Genomic DNA, 22,273 nt, shown 5'->3' on the forward strand with positions numbered 1-22,273 from the left:
TTGGTCAATCTTAACCTCTTGGGGCTTCTTATTCTTGTGATGACAGCTTAGGTGACATATCTTTTAGGTGACATAGCTTAGGTAAACAATCTTTTATTTACTCCTGAGAGGTGGCCATTGATATGTCCATTTTATATATGAACACAACTGAGGTAGAAGAATTCTCAATATTATAGTTTAGTCCTGTATAAAATGAGAATGTAGGGTTGGGTGATTTCTTTTTTTCTTTTTCTTTTTTTTATTTTTTAAATTTATTGGGGTGACAATTGTTAGTAAAACTACATAGATTTCAGGTGTTGGGTGATTTCTAAGGATTATTTTCAGCACCCAGATTTTCCAATTCTGTGGAAATTTGCCACCCGAGTAGATTCCTAAATGTTTGGGCAATGTTCTTATTTTACCCCATGTTAATTTCCTATAGCTCCTGTGACAAATAATAATGACAGGCTGAGTGGCTTAAACAACACAGATTTATTCTCTCACAGTTATGGGGGTCAGAAGTCCAAAATCAATCTTACTGGGCTCAAGTCAAGGTGTCAGCATAGCTGTGTTCCTTCTGAAGGCTCTGACAGGAAAATCCATTTCCTTGCCTTTTCCAGTTTCTACAGGCCTCCGTCATTCCCTGGCTTGAGGTCACTTCCTCCATATTCAAAGCCTGCAAGGTAGCATCTTCAAATCTCTCCTTCAGACCTCTGCTTCCATTGTCACCCTCCTGCTTCCTTCTTATACTTGCCCTTATATTAGGCCAGTCCAAATAATCCAGGAGAATCTTCCCATCTCAAGATCCTTAACTACATTTGCATAGTCCCTTTTACTGTGTGAAGTAACATTCACAGCTACTGAGAACGAGAATGGGGATATCTTGGGGGTGGGGGGCATTATTCTGTCTACCACACAATCCTTTCCTCTTCTTTCCCCTTCCCTCCCCTCCTCTCTCATCTTCATTCTTCCCTCATGTGTTTTATAAAACACACAAACACAAACAAAACAAAAACACCACATTAAAAGTATATCTGGAAAAGGAAGGACAGTAGGTTGAATAAAGATCTGTCTACTAGTAAATGAAGCTTAATTTATGAAGGTAGACTGTATAAGAGAGAGAGAAAGTGGGTTTAAGTGAAATAGAGGGCGTTGCTTTAGGTATCAGATAGCACTTGTATTGAGCACCATTTAGCAGATTGCAGAGGGGGGAACCTCAGTTGAAAGGCAGAGAACACAGCTTGGTGGTTAACAGTACTGACTGTGAAATCAGACCCATTTAGGTTTGAAACCCAGCCTCTGTTACTTTTTACTGGGTGACCTTGGACTTCTCTGTATATCCTCTATAAAATGCCAATGAAACTAAGAACCAAATGGGTTTGGGTGAGGATTATGAGATAGTGTTAGAAAGCACTGAGATTCTCATGATATCTGAAAATGTGTTCTTACCCAGAGTCAGGGATTGGAGGAGACGACCTTGAAATAACGTGGGCTTCTTGAAGGTGGGGCTGAGTCTACACATGTTGAGACCCTGAGTATATACATATTCAACCAACTTTTGCTGTTGGATGAATTCAGAGCTGGATTGCCCTTTGGCAGGCCCTCCTGTTTGTAGCTTCTAAAGACCAGCTGAGCAAAGCTGTGGCCTGTGCAAGGGCCCCTGCAAGGATGTAGCTAAATCAGTGAACGCTATCCATCCTGTGAGCCTAAAGAACAGGGTGGGATGCTGGCCTCTGACCCCTGGAGGGTGTGGGATTCTTGATAATTAAGGACAGGACAATAACACTTTCTCTCTCAGCAGTGGAAAAGCACCTGCCTCTTTGCAAGTGCACAGTCCAGCTCCACTCTGTGTCAATATGCTTAATGATTTGTGACATGATTGATATGGAAAATGAAATAGCTACAATCCATCTGTTGGGAAGGACGTGGTGGCAGAGCAGCAAATTCAAGGGAAATCTGCCTTGCTCGCCAGTGGGGCCCTGAGCTGGGGGTGAGGGACAGGGAGAGCAGTTTTCAGAGAGTCACCCCTGGTGTCTCCAGCCTGGAGCAGTTTGGAGAATTAGGACCAAGTTAAGGCCACACACCAGAAAGGGAGTGATGTGAGGAGCTGGAGGGAAACACCTCAAAGTTAGGAACCCAGGACCAGAAGGCCCCACTACTCTGTGCCTGCTCTTCTGGGTCTTAGGGCAGGTGAGTTAACACATCTCTATGCTTTTGCATCAGTAGTGGACACAGGAGGTGCCCTGCCTAGGTCCCTTTGTCTCCCTCTTATGCTTCTGTGCACTCACGTACCTGCTTGTGTGCTTTGCTGCTCATAGCTTGCACATGAAGCCTTTGGAGGACTCCTCTGGGACTCCTGGAGTCACCTCACCTGGATGTGCTGGAAGTTGACAACCCTCCTCACCCTCACCCACCACTTCTGGGCCAGGGGTACAGAAGCCCAGGACGTTAGCCTCAAGGTGAAAAAACATTCTGCAATGTAATTTATACTCCAGAGCTTTCCATGGGATCAGGCTGGGACTGAGACATCACCTGAAATCACACCTTTTCTTGGTTTCTTCCCCTTCTCTGTTCTAACTGCCCCCACTACCTGATTAGTTTCTCTGGAGAACTCTCCTAATAACCACACGTTTCCTATTCCCAGAATTGGCTTCTAGGGAACCTAACCTAAGCACCTAAGAAAATTTGGAAGAGGTTCATTGATAGCTGCAGTTAGTTTACTGACTCTTAGTTTATATCAGGTTCTGTGCATGGATGTGCATCTTCAGCGACTCAGGCCTGGTTCGGTTCGGGAGGATTGTCACAGTCTTACACCCCAGCTGCACTCCCTGCCTCTTCCTGCCAAACATGGAGTCGCTTTCTTATGTCTGCTTTGCTTGGACAGACATTAAAATGAACTTACATTCCCTGAGTACATACTGTCTAATGCCTGGAATATGGGTGTCTGTCATGCAGGATGCCACGCGGGGTCTCTGGTCCCGCTCCCCGCATAGGCATGCAGGATATGGTGAGGCCAAAAAGCAACACCCACGGAGCCATAGATAGAAAAGTCATACCTCTGTAGTCTCGCTGGCGGCTGGGCTGGAGACACAGGAAGCAGGTGTCATACAACCTGCAACCTGCTGTCTGCTTTTCTGTCAACTAACCAACCTCACTTGGTAGCTGAAATCCGCCATGCTAACTGCAATCTGTGCTTGCTAGCTCAGCCACCGTCTTCTTGCTAGCACCCATTTTTTTTCTGCTAGCGTAGCCACGGCAGTTATATTAGTGGCCAATGGCTCACTGGTTACAGCTGACGGCCAACTAGCCACAGTTAATAGCCATTAACTACCTGAGCCAGCACCTTTCCACGTGAGGCTGAGAGCCTGGAAACCGCACTCCTGGCTCTGTCCCCACACTCCATCCCTACAGGGTCTCACCTCACAATCTACGCAACAAGCATCCTCCACAAGGGGCCCTGTGCAAGGAGCCTGGAGGTGAATGCAGTATCCTGGACACAGCCAGGCTCTGTGGACACAGCCAGGGTTTCTCAGGGCACCACCAGTCCTTCTGGGCACAGCCAGACTTCCTGGGCTTCTTAGGGTATCACCAGTCTCCCCAGGCAAATCCAGGGCCTCTCAGGTCACTGCCACTCTCTCTGGGCACAGCCAGACTTCCTGGGCTCAGCCAGGGCTCTCAGGTCACTGCCACTCTCTCTGGGCACAGCCAGACTTCCTGGACTCAGCCAGTGCTCTCAGGGCACTGCCACTCTCTCTGGGTCTCTCAGGGTACCTTGCTGGAACAACAGCAACTCACAGTCAAGGTGCTTACATATTCTTGATGGCAGCTGGTCAAGACACAAAAGCAAACATCTGCCAGTTCCACTACATGGTGGTAACACCAAACAGTCAAGCGGTCCATTAAATTAGGGATGGAAGGCAATTCCACATAGTCCATAGTCATTCGCCAGGCTGTCCTGGGGGTGAGGGATGACCTTCACCTCACCCTCATCTCCCACGGAGGACTCAGCAAGTGTTTCCTCGTGGGACTACAAGTCCTGCATCCGGGCTGCCTCAGCAAGAACTTCCCAGCCCACAGGGCCACAACAACCTTCGCTTTCTCCGTCCTATGCTGGTCAGAGAACTGTCCATGTCTTCCCACCCTGGACAGGGGTCCAGCTCTCTGGCAGCTGCTCCTCCTGGTCTTCCTGAGACTGAGTGTTCATATGCACAAAATGCTCCACCACCCTTTGGAGAGCTTTGGCCAGCACCATACCTGTTCACTGTGCCATGTGTCATGCAGAGTGTCATGTGAGGTCTCAGCTCCTGCTCCCCACATGAGAACGCAGGATATGGTTAGGACAAAAATGAACAGCCACAGAGCCATAGATAGGGGAGTTGCTACTATAATCACGCTGGTGACTGGGTTGGAGACACAGGAAACAGGATCCACACAACCTGCAACCTGCTGTCCGCTTCTCTGTCAACCAACCTCACCCGCTAGTTGCAATCCGCCATGCCAACCGCAATCTGCTCCCGCCAGCCCAGCCACCATCCTCTTGCCAGTCTCCCATTTTGCTGCTAGCGTAGCCACAGTAGTTATATTAGTGGCCAATGGCTCACTGGTTACAGCTGATGGCCAACTAGCCACAGCTGATGGCCATCCAATCACAGTTGATGGCCATTTACTACCTGAGTGAGCACCTTTCCAAGTGAGGCCGAGAGCCTGGAAACTGCACTCCTGGCTCTGTCCCCACAGTGACTTAGTCCGCTTGGGCTACTATAACAAAAATACCATGACTGGGTGGTGTAAATAGCAGACATTTATATCTCACATTTCTAGAAGTCCAAGATCAAGTGCTGGCAAGATTCAGTTCCTGGTGAGAGCCTACCTTTTTGCTATGTGCTCATATGGCCTTTTCTTGGTGCATGTATGTGGAGACAGAAAGCTCTGGTCTCTTCTTCATGTTATAAAGATGCTAATCTTATCCCATTAGGACCCTACCCTTATGACTTCATTTAACCTTAATTATATCCATAAGGGGAGGACACAATTCAGTCTACAGCAATGGGGCAGGGCCTTGTTGAACGAAGGAAACTTTAAAGCAATTTAATTTGGCCTCTTGTGTTCTGCTTGGAACCCTGCAGTGCCAGGGGCTGCAGTGGTTAAACACATGACCTGAATAATCCAGAAAGAATCTGCTACATATAGATAATTGGGAATTCACTGAAAATGGTAAACAGGTTCTCAGGGACACAATGTTTTTTTCTTTGGGCTGACTCAGACTTCCTTGAACAGGGAAGAAAACAAACATGTCATTTGTTTCCAGAATACTTTCCCACTCTGGTTCAGCATTTGATAAACGTATATTGAACATCAATTGTAAGGGCTTCTATTGTTTTGGTGGCCCAGCCCTCATTCACACTGGAGGAGGTAGGTGCACTCCAGTTTCTCTCTGAAGAAATCCCCTTTCCTCATTCCATTTCTTTAGGTAGCATTGACTCCACCTCCAGGGCAAGCATGTGATCAGGCCTGGCCAATCAGAGCACTGCATTTCCAGGACAATGTAATTACCTCAAGGATGGACACATGACAAATCTGGGCCAATAAGAGTGAACTCATGGTTTTTGTTTGCATATTGGAGAAGGAAAGCTGTAACTTTGGCCTGCTAAACATTAACAGGTGAGAATATAGGTCTGAAATTGGGCAACCATGTTGCTAACCATGGGGAATCTGAAACGAAAACAAAAGGTGGAAGAGAGCAGACCTAAGAAACAGAGAGTGACTATGTCTTGATGATACTATTTGAGGCCCTGAAAACAGCTGTGCCTGGAGCCAGACCCTGGGCTTCCCAGATCTATGAGCCAACACTTAAGATAGTTTTGTTTCTTTTGTTACTCTTAAACAAAACTGATACAGATGTTAGTTCCAGGAGTGGGGGTATACAAATGACAGACCACACTAAGTGGAGGAGGGTGCAGGGCAGTAAGGACTCAGGTGGCTTTGCTGAAAGGTTGGAGTTCCTGTTACATAGAAGTGATCTTCCGCAAGGTGCTACTAGAAAATGACAAGCATAGTTTGAAACTAGCTTGCTTGAAAGCAGAAGGCATTTAATTAGGCTCGACTAAGAGAGCCACTTCCTTCCTATGACATGAAATCCAAAAACAGCTGAGGATCCAGAAATGTGGAGGCCTGCCGGATTGGAAAGCGAAATTATCTTTTTCAAATTGCAGAAATCAGATTGGGACTTGGGAGCACACTGGTCCCTTAGGCCCTTCTTAGTCACCTCCTGTGATGAGCACCTGCTCAACGAAGGGGATGCAGATGAGGCCAAGGAGCCACATAATCCCCTCCCACCCCCGGGGTGGAGGATGGAGGCCAGGTTGCTTGTTGGCTAAAGAAATGAGCACTGGCCAAGTTGCACATTCAAGGACTCTTGATGTGCCTCAGTGAGATTTCTGGCTTCAGGCAAAGAACCCATAGAGCAGACCAGAAGCAAACACCAACAGCTTACTAAAGACCTGAGATAATTATTCTATAAGAGAAACACCCAATCTATTAAATAATCTATGTAAGATGCCATCATTTAAGGTAGTCTTCAGGTTCCCACTACCTCATTAAGTAGAGAGCTGCTTTCCAGAGGTTGCATCTTCCTCAGTGCCCATCTCAAACGTAGCCATGGAAGAGAGTAGGCTAGGGAGATCTCTCAGAAAACATACTGAAGGACCAACAACCTCACTCTCCTCCAGGCATTGGGAGTGGTGTGTCCTATGGGCTATACCCTTTGTGTATGTTGTTTACCATTCTCTTTTTTATTGCGATTATTCTGTTCTCTGTCCATTATTGTGTACTATTGATGTTGCAGGGGGCAGGTAGGGGATGTTAACTGTATAATTTAGACAAAGTTTGCCTGACCATAATAGACCACACATGGAAGTGACCAAGATAAAGGCATACCTTGAGGGACAGGATTATATAGTATTTAATACACAGGTTATAGAAACAGATTTCTTTGTTTCCTTCCTTCTTCACTTCATAGTTGTGTGATTGGAGCAAATTACTTAACACCTTTGTGTCTCCGTTTCCTCATCCATATAAGAGGGATAATAATTATGTGTATATACACTTAGGATTGTCTCTCTGCTTGCCATCTTGCTACCACATGAATGCGGAGTGGGAGGCCAACATACAGAGGAGTGCAGAGCTGGGAGTTGGAGCGAGATGGAGCATGGCTGACATTGTGTGAATTCCTGATTTAGTCATGCCTCAATCCAGCCTTATGCATTCCTGGTCATTTTTATGGAGCATATATCTTTTGTACCTACAGATAAAAATCTGGTGGATTTTTGTCATTCACAATCAGAAAGGGCAAGCTGATATACCCACTGAGTGAGTTAATCACTGGATATACAGCCCCTGTTCTCTGGAGCTCTTAGCGAGTATCAGATAAGTAACACAGAGACAAGGAAGTCTAAGGAGCCGCGGAAGCATAAATGAGGAGTATCCAATCTAGGTACAGAAGACCAGGGAAAGCTTCCTGGAGTAGATAACAACTAGGCTGAGTCCTGAAGGAATGGTCAAAGCCAGCTGGAGGGGGTAGAGGAGAGAGGACACCGTTCCATGATGGAATGCTCACTCTCTCAGTCACTGGGGATTTTAAGGATTGATTAGAAAACAACTTGCTGAAAATGATGAATAGAGGATTTGTGCCTTGACTGGGAGATTAAACCAAATAGTTTCAGTAGGTAATATAGCCCTTGGACACCACCTTGGTCCCTGCCCCAAGAGGATGGTAGCCTGTAAGATGGTGTCATAACTTGGTGAATCTTCACTGCTTTGGCCAGAGCATGTTTTGTTTGGCCTATACCATGTTTAAATTTTTAAAAATCTGTTGCCAATATTTAAAATTGAGACAGTCACAGTCTGCATTTTTGGCTTCTTTTAAAAAATCAGAAAGTCTGAAAACACTGGTCATACATTCCCACATACCAACAGTGGGCTGGCTCTGAAGAATTGTGCTCCATTCACACAGGACTTGTATGTGTATGGATCCATTCCCTTTTGTCTCACAGTGGGCTCACTTCACTCATTTTATTTTACCTTATCTGGTAGGTCCCTGTAGAAATTTGAATTTGTGAATCCCATTTTAGAGTAAGGATGTACTAAACATGAATTAGGCTGCATGTGCCAGTGGGTGACACTGTAAGGAATGAAATAAACCTGAGTGGGTGAATGCCTCTCTCTGGCTCCTTTTCCTCTGGTGCTGGTGGGTGTGGCTTACACAGGAAGGGCAGATTCTGAGACTTGGATTTGGGCACTGAGACCAGGAGCAGGGGTAGGGCTTATATGGTTTTATACCATTTAAGGCCATCTTGCCTAGCAAATGGAACATATCACATGGTCCAGTCTAGCTTACTAGAGCTCTGCGGTGGGGTTTGGGGACAAAGCTATGGCTGATAGAAAAACTTATTTCTTTTTTTTTCTTTTCCTCCTTTGAATATATTTCATCTTTAGGGGCAGCTTTCATGTATTCCTGGGTCCCTAGGACAGTCCTTAATAATAGCATCTTCATGTGTATGTATAGGTGTGTGTGTGTCTGTGTGTGGCTTCTTATTTGAACACGTATTTGACGTTTGTTCTTTTCATTCTAAGTTTGGGTTAGATTTAAAGGGTATTAACTAAAGGTGTCATTTAAATCCAAAATTAAAGTTGTTCATAATAATCTTATATAATAGCACTTTCCCCAACTTTATGGAGATGTAATTTATAGACCTATTTTGATGTATAGAACTTGGTGAGTTTTGACAAATATTTACCCTCACGTAACCACCAGCACAATCATGACATAAACGTTTCCGTCCCCCCGAGTCTCCCCTGTGCCCCTTCTGGGCAACTTCCTCTTCACTCACTTGCTTTCTTATCACTATACATTATATAGATTATGTTTTCTAGAGTTTCACATAAATGGAATCATATAGGATATACTCTTTCATGTCTGTCTTCGTTCACAAAGCATTTTTTTTGAGATTCATCAATTTTGTTGCTTTTATAAGTAGTTAGTGCCTGAGTAATATTCTATTGATTGTATAGCTACACTATGATTGGTTTATCCAATCATCTGTTGATGGACATTTGGGTTGTTTCCAGTTTTTGGTATTATAAATAAATCTGCTATGAACATACATGTATGGGTCTTTGTGTCAATACATGTTTTTATTTCTCTTGAGTAAGTACCTAGAAGTGGAGTTGTTGGGTCTTATGGTAAGTGCATGCTTCATTTTTTAAGACACTGCCTATTTTTTCAAAGTGGTTTTTATATCATTTTGCACTCCCACTTCATGGGGCCATACAGTGCACATGATTGCTCCACATTCTTCCAACACTCGGAATTTCATTTTTTTTTAGATTTTAGCCATTCTAATGGGTGTGTAGTGGTATCTAATTGTGGTTTTCATTTGCATTTTCATGATGACTAATGATGTTGAACATCTTTTCATGTACTTATTGGCCATTCGTACATATTTTTGTACATAATAATATCTTAATACCAACACTTTCAACCTCTTATAGAGGAGTATACAGAAAAATATTTCACAGCATAGCAAATCAGTTCCATGAAAAGGATGGATAGAAAGCTGTGGTGTGAGAGGGAGGGGAGCTCACATCCGATCTCTGAGCTAGAATTGGAATGCTGGGATTTTGTCATTTTCCTAGGACTAAGCAGCTGGGGCAAGTGACGAGTAGGGGTCTCAAACTTATTTCTGTGATGGGACTGGTTCAATGCTTGGCTAGTGGCTAACCTCTCTGTTGGGCTCCCCTGCTAGGCAGATACCTGTGGGGTGGATAATTGATAGAAAGAGTGGCCTCACCATCTGTTGTTGGGTTTGCTTGTTCTCTGGGCATAAGTTCTGAGCTTGCCTCAACTCTCCAAGTCCACTGAAGCCAGCTCTGCCCTTGGCTGCAAATGTCAATATGAACAGGTCCTGACCCTCTGTCTCTTCATTGTGGTGGGGGGCAGAGCAGAAGTACCAACATGTCCAGCTCTCCCTGTTGGTCATGGCCCTAGGTAGCTGGGCAGCAGAGGTCCATGTACACTGGTGGCTATACCAAGTTCTGTGAGGTTTCCACTGCAGAATTATACCCACAGATATAATCCTGACATTACTCAAAGCTTTAACTCAGCCTGAATGAACTGCTGGACCTGAACTCATCAGAATTATCCACTGACCAGTCTCTTCAGTCTGAAACCTGCTTTGATTGATGTTTTTTTCCAGTGGCTAGGACTGCTGTTTGACTGCACCAATCAAAATGAAATTGACTTCAGGAAGACTCACCTTAAGGATGGAATGTCTTGTTTTCTTTGTCACTTTGGCTTATCTTCTATTCCAAGAGTTCACGGATTGGCCGTATGCATCAGCATGCTCAAGCCTTTTGCCGCTAGTTAACTGTGCTATTAACATAACACAGTGAAAAAGTCACTGGTTTTGAAATGTACTGAAACCTGGGTTTAGTCACAGTTCTGTCACTAATAAGCAGCGCAACCCTGGGCAGGTCTCTCTTAAGACCCTGTTTTCCTCTGTAATACGAAGACAGTAAAATTTACCTCACAGCATTGTTTTGATGATTAGGTTTGACAACGGACACGATGCTGAGATATACTTAGAGTTTACTGGGCTTCAGATTTTTGCCTTTGAAAAATGAATAGGCTGGGCCAAGTTATAGATCTCAAGAGGGGAGGTCATAGTATTATATGTAACCAAAAAAAATCCAGATTCCTGTAAATAGGAGGAACTTTTACTTTAATGACAGCTGGGCAGAAGGAGTTGGTCCATGTACAGGTACAAAATACTACACCTGGGCTAAATTGCTTTCTTGTTCCTGCCACTTCTCCAGGCAGCACCACCCAGCAGGCCCATATGTTTGGACAGATAATCTATTAAGACAAAGTCAAGTCTTAGATTCAGTGGTTATCACTATCACAGACTTGGAGGAGGTACCATGTGGTGTCTCTGTTTCCTTTTCACCCCCAGAAAGTCTACAAAATTTGCACTTTCTCTCCTGGGTATCAGAGCTGTTTGTTATCCTCTTGAATGCCCTCTGAGGTCTTCCAATAAGACTTATCAGGATGAATAGCAAGAATTATTATTAATTAGTGGAAATATGTATAATCACATAATTGAAGTGTATAATTGATGCTTCACTACTTCAGGCAGAAATGGAGGGATGCACAGAGGAAAGCCAGGGAGAAGGAGGCTGCCATAGATCTTAACTGCTATAGAAATATAAGAAATGTCAAGGGTTTTCAACTCCTGGTACGCTGGATTCACCAAAGGTCAATGTGCTGTGGAGCTAAATAACTCAAAGAGACAGTGGATGAATGAGCCCTTAGTATTAGTAGCTGACATAAATAGAGCTGCTTCCCCCAGGAGGTGCTTTTTAGTTTGTGTTTTTTTTGTTGTTGTTTTTTGTTTTTAACAACAGTATCAGATTTCTAATAAAAGAGCTCAAGCCAATCCCTGTAGTAACCAGGAAGAAATGATAGCATCTCATTTGTACATGGCTTCCCGAGTTGTCCCCTTGGATTCTTGTATCTTTGAGTCCTGGATGCTTTGTCAATACCCAAGCAGAGTTTCTATCCTTTCTGTGATCCCAAGGGCCTGAGTTATTATAAATGAGTTATGATGTCTGGGATCTATTTGTTTCAGGGCTCATTTTTTGAAAGAGGAAATAAAATAGCCACTGAAGAGTCTCTTCTCAATATATTGTACTAAAATTTTTCTGTGCTTGATTGAGGATGTGGAAGGCGGTATATAGGGGGCGGTGGGGAACTGGATCAGGATAGGATAGGCAGCAGGTGTGGGCGATTCTTGGAAGGGGGATGAAAATATGATGATGATGATAATGATGATGATGATGATGATGATGATGATGATAGCAGGCACCATTTTTTGGGTATTTCCAATGTGTCAGGTACTATGCTGAAGGTGCTCTATCTGCATTAGTTCATGTCATTGTCATCCACTTCTATAATGTGAGTACTGTAATTATCCCCAGTTTATAGTAAAAGAAACAGAAGCCAATGGAAGAGAAGTCACTTGACTAAAGTCACTCAGCTTGTAAGTGATGGAGCCGACCTCCAGTCCAAGTCTAGCTCCAAAGGCCACATTCTGCAACCACTTGCTTTGCTCCTCCTGGTACATAATATTATCAGTTCTGCTGCTGCCACTGCCTCCATAGTCACCTCCACCTGTGTTTCTACACCACCATCCTCATAAACTTATTGTCTGGATCAAATGAGCTGATACTTATTAAGTACTTAGAACAATGCTTGGTCCTTTGTAAGCCTGCAATCGGTACTAGTTATTATTATTATTTTTCTAATATTCTGTTTTGCTTTCTCTGTGCCAAACACTCTGCTCAGTGCTGCAGGACTACAGAAGTAACAGATGTATTTCCTTCCCTCTGAGTATCTTACATTATATTTGGGAGATAGGATGATGCACACAGATAATAAAAGGTCATGTCTGATTTATGCCAAATGCATGGCTTACACAGTAAATGCAATAGAAAGAAATACAGAATGAGGAGTGATGCTGTTTGGGATGAAGAGAGAGGGCTTCATGGAGGAGATGAGGTAGGACCTATGGGCTGGGTTTTTGAAGTTTAAGATGGAGTGCATGAGGCCAACATATTCAGGTAGGAATAATAACACCAGAATGTCAGCTTCTCTCCTTAAGTATGAGGGAGAAGATTTTTGTCTGTTTTGTGAGCTGTCATATCCCCAGTTCTTAGAATAGTGCCTGGCACAGAGTAGATTCTCAAAAGATATATGTTGAGGGGCAGCCGGGTAGCTCAGATGGTAGGAGCACTGGGCTCCTAACACCACGGTCCTCTCTTCGATTCCCACATGGGCCAGTGAGCCCTGCCTTCTACAGCGAAGATTGTGAACAACGGCTTGACCTGGAGCTGTGCTGCCATGAGCGGCTGGCGTGGGCAGCCATGGGCGGCCATGAGCATTGGCCAGCCAGTGACTGACTGCCTCAGCCAGGTGGAGCACAATGCTCATAATACCAACATGGGCCAGTGAGCTGCATCAGGGAAGGTGGGGAATGGGGAAAAAAAGGTATATGTTGAAAGAATGAATGAGAAAAAGGAGAGTCCATGGGAAATTGCAAGTTGTGTTTAGGTAAGACTGACAGACTGATTTGGCTAGACTAGAGAGTAGGTGGTGGGGTTTAAGGAGAGAAGACTGGAGGGGCCATTTAAATGTATCTTGAAGAATAAGTCTAAATTTGATAGGTGGAGAGAAATGAAGTAGCTGCAATAAGGTCTTGTGTGGCTTCAGATGAATGTCTAGGAGAACAAGTGAAAAAGTTCACCTGTACAAACCTGGCATTTTTTTCCCCTACCCTTGCCACCAGGAACAGTAGAGGTGAAACTGGGAATATGAAATCTGTCTCAGAGCAGAACATGGCCCCCAGGCCTGTGTGGAGCACAGAAATATCAAATGCAGCATGCAGACACCTGGTTCATTACTCTGTGTTCCATCAGTACACATGTCATCATCACAAGTTGTAGTCCACAGTATTTGTCTGCTTCAGTTTACAGCAGCATCTTCACTGTGCCAAAGACTGGTCTCAGCTAACTCCTTAAACTAACTGCTTGACATCTTTAGTCTAAGCAACTGCTCAGTGGACTTGGTGTTCCTACTTTGCAACAGGTTGCTTAGGAGTGGTACAAGAATGGTCTGCACATTCTGTAGTAAGTGTTGGAACTTCTCATATGAACATCTAGCTCACAGGTTAGACCTTGTCCTCTGGGAGGATATGTTTTCTATTTTCTTTGCTCCTAGATGTCTACAGCAGGCCTGAAATTAGTGATACTAAGAAATTGATTGAACATTTTTTTTAAAAGTTTCCTGTGTTCACAGTGAACCCAAACTAATTCTTTCAAATTGAGTAAGAGTAAACTTGGAAAATGTAGGGTTAGATTTAGAGCAGAATAATCTATTAGTTGATCCCATGACATACATAGAAGATTAAATATTTGGAAGGTAGTGATAACAGTAGAGAAAATAATGACATCCTCCCATTATTTTCCCAGGTGAGACTCTGTCTTAGGAATTGTATGGGGGTAGAAAGAAAATTCTTTGAAGTTGTCAGATTTGAGTTTAGTCTCTTTTACTTAGGAGTTGAGTGATCTCTGGAAAATTCCCCTAACCCAGTGGTTTTCAACCTGAGGTGATTTTGCCCTCCAGAGGACATTTGGTAATGTCTGGAGACATTTTTGGTGATCACTATTGGGAGGGTGAGTGTGCTACAGGTGTCAAGTGGGTAGAGGCCAGGGAGGCTGCTAAACATCCTACGGTGCACAGGACAGCCACACAGCAAAGAATTATCTGGCCCAAACTGTTAATAGCACCAAGATCAAGCAACCCTGTCAACCATATTGAGCCATTGTTTCTTTATCTGTAAAATGGGGTGAAGAGCAGCTACCTCACTGGTTTCTCAGAAGAACAAATTTAGTGTATGTGTGTGCATGTGTGGGGGGTAGTCCCTGTCACATAGTAGGCCATCAGTTTAGTTCCTTCTGTTCTCCTCTCAAGTATGGAGAAATTGGAGAGAATTCAGAAGTGTTTCCAAGCTAATTACACGGCAGGGAGTAACATTTTAAAGGAACATGTAAGAACAGGGATTATTCACCCTGAAGAGCAAAGGTAGCTCAAAGGCGATTTAATAATAGTCTTAAATGTTAAGAAGTGTTATTATTTAGGGGAAGATAATCCACTGCTTTCCATCTCCACTGAGGAATGAAAACGAATGTCAAGCAGGGTGGAATTAAGCTAGATGTAAGACAGAACTTCCTGTCTACAAAGGTCAGCTGAAGAAAGAGCCTTCTGCTGTATCATAAACAAAAAGACTGTTTCATATCTGAATTCACTCAACTAAGTTTTATTAACAACTTCCTGTGTACTGAGGAGCTGCTGGGGACAGTAGAGGTCAGGTGGGGGTAGGGAGAAGTACAACAATGAGGACAGTAGAGTCTCTGCCTTCAAGGAACTTAGAGATTCATAGGGTGGTAGGGGGTGGGATATGGAAAGAGATGCAAATGCTATAGGTGAGCACCAGGCAAGAGTACCAAGAGGTCAAAGTTTTAAGGGATAAGAGAAGGAAGAGGGGGCAGCATTGGAAATGGGTCTTGAAGATAAGTCAGACTTTGGCAGATGAAGAATAGAACCAGAGGAGGTAAGCACAGGGGGCTGGAGTAGGCAGAGGACATGGTGGGAGATGGGGAATGTGGGGTGTGTTGGAGGAGCAACATAGAATCCTCTAGGAGGTCTGTGAACAGACAAGGTGGGATAAAAAGGCTGGGCCAGACCATGGATGCCCAGGAATGCTAAGTTGAAGGGCTTGTTCTCAGTTCAATAGGAGCAAGGTATTGGCAGTGAGAGTACCTGGCTGGAACTGTGCTTGGGAAGATAAATATGTGATGCTGTGTAGGTTGGGCTAGAGGCAGCCTATGGGGCAAGGTCAGTTGAGGACTATTAACCTGAGGACTTAGGTCAGGCAAGAGGTAATAAGGATGGTGGCAGCTATGAGGGGCCAGAAAAGTCCTCTCCTGAGCTCTATTTCCTGGATGGGCCTTTGCTCTCTTCATCAGGGTAGACAGGTTGGCTCCAAGCTGGGACACCTGCTGATCTCACCACCCTGGAATCTATCCTGAGCACTAGATCTTTTTTTCTCCACCGTGGAAACTTGGAGCATGGCTGGGTGCCTGATAGTCATGGGGTCTGCCACTGCAGGGGCTCTGCTTGTGGGGGTGACCCACCCAGGCTGACCTGAGCACCTGCTCCCCTCAGTAGTTTCCTCTGTGCATCCTGCTCTTCCCTGTCTGGTCCCACTTCTCAGTGGTGATGCACTGTGGAAAGAGAATGCACAGGTAACAGTGGGACACCGAGGGGTAGAGGGATGCAGAACCATTCAGGCCTAGGAGGGCTTCTGACAAAGTTCTCCACTCTTGCCTGCCCCTCAGCTGTCTCTGAGTCTCTGCAGAGCCCTCTGAAGGGCCAGACCCCTTCTGTAGCCTGCAGCAACAGGAACACAAATTGCTCTCATTGGGGTCCCACCTGAGCAACAGCATAACTTGGCAAACTGTACAGCTCTGGGCAGGAGGCTCCTGCAGGTCTCTGTGGAGGCCTGGGTTAGAGGGGAGGGGGTTGCATCACAAAGCTTGTGATAAGGGCAGACTCAAGGGAGGACTTCCTGGTCCAAAGAGGCAGTGAGATGCCACCAGGTGGTATGAAGGGAGCTTCACGAAGTGCGTGCAATGGGCCTCACCTCAAACGGGTGGATCAGAATCCCCCGGAGAGCTTGGTAAATGCAGAGATCCCCAGGCCCTAGCCACACCTACTGAATCAGGATTTGGAAGCCCTGGCCTGAGCAACTGCTTTCTTCATGACCGGCGTTGTGAGGCCTCAGTCCCCTCAGGGTTAGCATGAACCTCTAAAGCCCCAGAGAGCTCCCCTCAGGCTGCCCGCACTGATCTGCTTGGCGGCTGCATGCAGTTGCTGGAGGCAGTGCGGTACAGTGCAGAGTTCAAGGTTTTCTGCATTTGAAGACTTGGGGTTTGAGTTCTGCCTCTATAATATTAGTTTGAAGACCAACAGCAGCAAGATACAAAACTGTACCACACTTCAATTTCTTTTTTATTTTTTTAATATATTTTATTAAATTTATTGGGGTGACAATTGTTAGTCAAATTACATAGATTTCAGGTGTACAATTCTGTATTACATCATCTATAAATCCCATTGTGTGTTCACCACCCAGAGTCTGTTCTCCTTCCATCACCATATATTTGATTCCCCTTTACCCTCATCTCCCACCCCCCACCCTCTACACTTCAATTTCTTCATGTTTACTATAAGAGTGTCAGCACCTATTTTTTAGGGTTGCTTTGAGGAGTAAATGAAATAGCGTAGTGCTTCTGTATGGTTGGTTTTCAAGAATTAATATTCTTTCCTTTTCTGTGCCCCAGAGCCAGAAGAATAGTGAGCCCAGCCTGGTAGTTTAAGGCATTTTCAGGAGGCATTCTTCCTCAGATGCTAACCCGCGCTTACAGGAGCCCTAGAGTGGATGCCTCACTGGCTCTCTCTGTCTCAGGCCTCTGTCCCAGGCCTCTGTCCCAGGCCTCTGTCTCAGGCTTCTGTCCCAGGCCTCTGTCCCAGGCCTCTGTCTCAGGCCTCTGTCCCAGGCCTCTGTCCCAGGCCTCTGTCCCAGGCCTCTGTCTCAGGCCTCTGTCTCAGGCCTCTGTCTCGAGTGCAGACTCACTTGGTTTAACAAATCCTGGACAGGATCCTCAAAGATCTCAGAACCTTCTGGGTGAGGTAGAAACGTAAATAGACATAGACTGCATAATATGATAACCAGAGATGGAGATAAGGACCCAGAGGCAGCATCTAACCAGACTGGTGGTGGGGGTGTGGGTGAGGGGTGGTGGGAGGCTGAGGAGATGACAGAAGAGCAGATTTTGAAGGATTAACCCACAGGAGTTAACCAACATCACAGACTCTCCTGTAATGGCATCCCAGCTCAGTTAATATTGTTCTACTATCAAGATGACAATTTGGCCTGGGCCACTCCCAGATCCTGTGGTTGTGCCTACAGGACACCAACCACTTCTACAGATGGCTGGCATCACAGGGGTGCTGGCCCACATTAGCCAGCACAAGGCTATATCATAGGGGCCTAGTAATGTCCCTCCTGACAGGCAGATCTCACCAGTCACCCTACAGCCAAGCCCCACTAGCGTCTTGTTCCTTTGGGTATGAATGCAATGCCATCGTGAGTCATGCCATCCCTCAATTACTTTGAAAGGAAGCTTCTGTAATGAAGAAGGAGAGTTCTATAGAGCACTGCCAACCTTAAGAAAACATGCCCAAGTTCCATCGGCAGCCACCACTTCCTGCTTGCCTCCTTTCTCTTTGTTTGAGGGGCACATGACAGGAATTTCCAAACAGCTTAAGCTCAGGAAGAGCGACTTTTATCCCTACATAGGTTCAATCTGTCTGCAAACCCCTCCCTTGTCAGCAGGTGACGAGGCAGCTCAAAAAATGGAACCAGTGGAATGAAGCTTGTTTTACTGCTTTCAACTGAGTGGAGCTCCCTCGAAATCTCTCTCCCTCCAGCATGATGAGTGCATCATACTGTATGGATCCACCACAGTGATGGTGGGGCCCTCCGCAAGGTTTCCCAGCTTGATGTCTAGCTTGGAGAACTCCTGTCCACCTTCTGCCATAGAATCCCCCACCTCCTCCAACCGCAGACATGGAGAAATTCCACCTAGCTCTGGTGAAAATCCCATGCTGGTGATAAACTTACGGCTGGACAGAGCTGTTGCGGGTCATTTGGAGAGGGGGTGTTGTAGAAAATAACTTCTGGAGTTCACTCCAGACTTTATGATGCCATGATAGGACAATTGTTCCTAAAGGCCTTTGAAATTCCTTGCTGTTTGAAGCCACTGTCCTCTAGTAATGACTCTCCAGGCCTGGAGAGACTTTAAGTCGCCTCGTCCCTTCTCACCTCCCTTCCCGCCACTGCGTCCCTCTCCCTCCATTCCATGCTGAAATCTCCTCCACAAGTCGGTCATCACTCCACTTGTATCTTTCTAGCAATGGGAACCTCAGTGTGTCTTAAAGCTCAGGGATGCCTAAACGGTTCTGTGGCTTTTCTGAAGTCTGTCCACACTGAGTAGATACCCACCAGCTCTTGCTCTAACCCCACAGAACATAAAGATGGAGGCTAATATCTGTTCTATGACAGCCTGGTTCACATTAGAAATTGGCTGTCATGTAAACCCAAGGCTTCTCTCCTTCAGGAGAACAGCGCTACTTCCTTAAACTGTTCCTCTCATGTGCAGTTTTATGTCCCTTTGATTGGAAATGAACATTTGACATCCATCTCAGTTCAGACTCCTACCTTCTGGGGGATCTAGTAGAGAGCACGGAAAACTCTGAGTCCAGCATGTTGGTTTATAAAGGTGACATCATAACTGCTGCCAACAAAGTAATTTACCCCCCAACCTTGTCTAGCTGGTGACATTCAAACCTCCGGGATCTAGTCGGTCAGCTGTTGGGGCACTCACTCTGCCCAGAAACCCAAGTTTAGAGAGGGGTTCAGAAGAAGGAGAAGACCCCAGTGCGCTCCACGGGGCTTTTGGGTTAAGATAGGCTCATTAAGGAGGAAGAGACTTAATGACATTCACAAAGGACCCCAGAAGGGTACAGCGAAGAAAGTACAAATGGTGGAGGAACTTCCCAGGTGGCCCTGTGCCAAGGCTTCTGAGGAAGCAGGTCAAAACACAGGAGGAATCTGAGAGCAAGAAGAAGAAGGTCCTTCCTAATGGGGAGAAGCAGAAGCTAGAGGTTCAGTCACATGGCGGGGGTGGGGGATGGGGGCTGGAAAGCCAGAGAGAGCCAGAAGGGAGAGTAACAGGAGAAGTGGGGAGCGGGTAACAGGGAACTAGAGCAAGAACCTGTAAAGAGGGTTTTGTGAGAGGAGCCAGTGTCTTATGAAAATATTCCTTCAGTAAGAATGTTCCTTTTCTCTTTCAAATGGAGACATAGCTGAAGGTGCAGGAGACTCTCAAAGGACAGAGGACCATTTAGATGTGGAACTTAGTGGCCCACTTCTGCTTCCTTGTCCATGTGGATAGATGTGTCTGGCTACCAGCACTTTCACTGAAATCAGATAAAAATTGTTTTTAAGGATACCGACGTGGCCCTTCACCTTACCAGGAAATCTCCATTTGCAAAAGAACCAACCAATCTTTTCAGGTGACTGGGTCTGCTAAAGTGACATTCCCATAGGCCAGGAAATGCCTCAGCTTGGGCCACTGCCTTGCTGAAGCAGCATCAAAACTGTGGGCTCCATTTAACTCCAAGGAAATGTGGTTCAGACCTGCTGGATCTCAGGTTCTCTCCGGAAAGACCAACCCTTTGGGGAGCTGTCTCCCCACTTGAGAGCATTTCAGTTCCTTCACTCAACCTCTGTGCCTGATTTCCAGTTTGTTGGTGATTTCCATTTCACTTCCCTCTGGCTCATCTTTCCTCCCTGAGAGTCATTTGGAGCTTTGATTTTCTTTTATCAGAATGAGCATTTATTTCCTTCATATTAACTATCCCTTCCTCCTCCCATCATCATGACACTGTTTAGTTCAGCTGCTTCCTGCACCTGGCTTTGTCTTACACCAAGTGGGAGGGAAAGATTGCAGCCAACAGCCCCAGTTTTACTTCCCTCCGTGTGAGACTACGCCTCTCCAGTTACACTCACTTCTGATGGTGTCAGGAAGGAGTGAGATTTAATTACTGACACTGCTGTGCCTGAAATGGGGGCTCAGAGAAGCCTCCACACCATCCTTGGTGGTCTGCCCAGTATCTTGGCAACAGAGTGCTAGGATATTCCATAATCCTCTGGCTGGTGGAGAACACAGCCCCTTTCTCTTTGCCTCCAGGCAGGACCATCCCACAGCCACTCCACCTAGATTGAGGAGAGGGTAATATGAGAGAAGTAGTAGCCTCTTTTAAGAACTACAGAAAAGGAAATTCTATTATCTGTCTTCCATGTTCCCCCAGTTCTGGGGGTCTTCCTGTGGGAATGAATTGCTCTAACCTAAAATTTTAGATGAATTTGCCTTTACAATGACCACTCTGGCTGTGTTATCTCTCATTCTCATTTTCTCCAGGGTTGGTCTGACAGATCAGGTGTTGGGGGAGGGGTGTTCCTATATCCTTCACAGCTTTATTCATCTCATTGCATCTCATCCCATTTTTGGTCCAAGATCCACAAATGGCTATTTTCCTGACAGCATCTCCTTTTCATCATGTACAGTTCCCAGTGGTGATGGAATTGAGACAGCTTCTCAGAGAAAGCACAGATTTGTGGGGTAACTGCTTATTGGATGTTGAGACCATCTTACCAATTTAACTAGGCCAAGATTCTCATCACTGTTCTCCAACCTGTAACCCACTATCATGGAGATTTCAAAGCTAGGGAAGGCCTTGTTCTGCTTACGTAGCCCATTCATCCATCACTGAATTATTCATTTAACAAACACTTCCTGACTTTCTAGACCATGCCAGTAACTGGGCAAAGCACAGGGGAGACTGAGATAAGAAAGCATGGTACTTCTTCCCAAGGAACTCACAGTCTTGGGGAAGACAAATGTATACATATAAATGTTATAGACCATATGATAAGTGCTTTATATGGACAAAGTGCCATGGTAACAGAGTGACTCTGACTGGGGACTCAGGGAAGGCACCACCAAATGTGACATTTGAACTATGCCTTCAAAAGAAACACAGGCACTCTACAGTCAGTCAAGAAGGAGAAGGGAAGACATGACATCAAATTGTTCAGACCAGCAAGTCATTTTCAATTGCTTCCCATGGTGTTTGCCTCAACGCAATGAGGGCCAAACCTTCAGAGAATATGAAATTATGAAATACATCATTAATTCCTTCAGTTGGGTAATGAATATCTTAAGTGTGTCTAGCTCTGTGCTCTGGGATGCCTAGCATATGGCATTAGCTGCTCTTCATAAAGATGGGGGATACAAGGCCACACTGAGAGCTCAGGCAATAGAGCCTAGAAGCAGGCCCAGCCCCCCTAAGGCTGAAGCAGAAATCTCAGAGAAAAAAGGTAGAGGGCTCTGCTTATTGTCTAAGTCCTGAGTTCCTGGGGGTATCAAGCGTGTACTAACTCAAGATTTAGAGTCAGGGAGAACATAAATCTGTCTAGCTCCAGGGCAAGGGGAGTTCTGATTTTGGCATCTGCTCTTTAATCAATAGCATTAGATTTTCCAATTGAAGGGTCTTAATTTGATAGTCTCCCAGAGGAGTCATTGGTTCTGATATGGACATAGTACATGGCTTCCTAACTGTCAGGGAGACAGGACCAGCTTCCCAAAGGAGTGGGGACTCTGCCCTCTTTATGTTCTCTTTGGATCAAAAGCCAGAAATGAACTTGGTTTTCATCACAGCTTCAAAGGTTAGAGCTGGAACAGACCGTGGTTAGATCAACACTTCTGCCTCTGTAAAGTCCACACAAGGTCCTTGAGGGAATGCCCTAGCCAGGTGAAAATAGATCCTACTGCCAAAGAGGATCCATGACTTCCTGGTCAGAGGAGTCTGAAAGAGTGCCCTTAGTTACATTTAAATAATTCAAGCTGCAGTTTGGGTGTTTTTCTGATTTTCATCACATTTCAAACCTGGCAAGCTCATTATTAAAGAGTTAGAAAGGGAACTGTCAAGGCT

General features: G+C 45.3%; 1 pseudogene; it reads right to left on the bottom strand.

Moving 5' to 3' along the window:
• Positions 1 to 18,321, bottom strand: part of LOC109438787 (heterogeneous nuclear ribonucleoprotein D-like) — a 62,140-nt pseudogene extending 43,819 nt beyond the window's left edge.
• Positions 18,322 to 22,273: the final 3,952 nt, after the last annotated feature.

Source organism: Rhinolophus sinicus, chromosome 14 (genome assembly GCF_057876585.1).
Source record: "Rhinolophus sinicus isolate RSI-liver-muscle chromosome 14, RSI-T2T, whole genome shotgun sequence".
Taxonomy (NCBI): domain Eukaryota; kingdom Metazoa; phylum Chordata; class Mammalia; order Chiroptera; family Rhinolophidae; genus Rhinolophus; species Rhinolophus sinicus.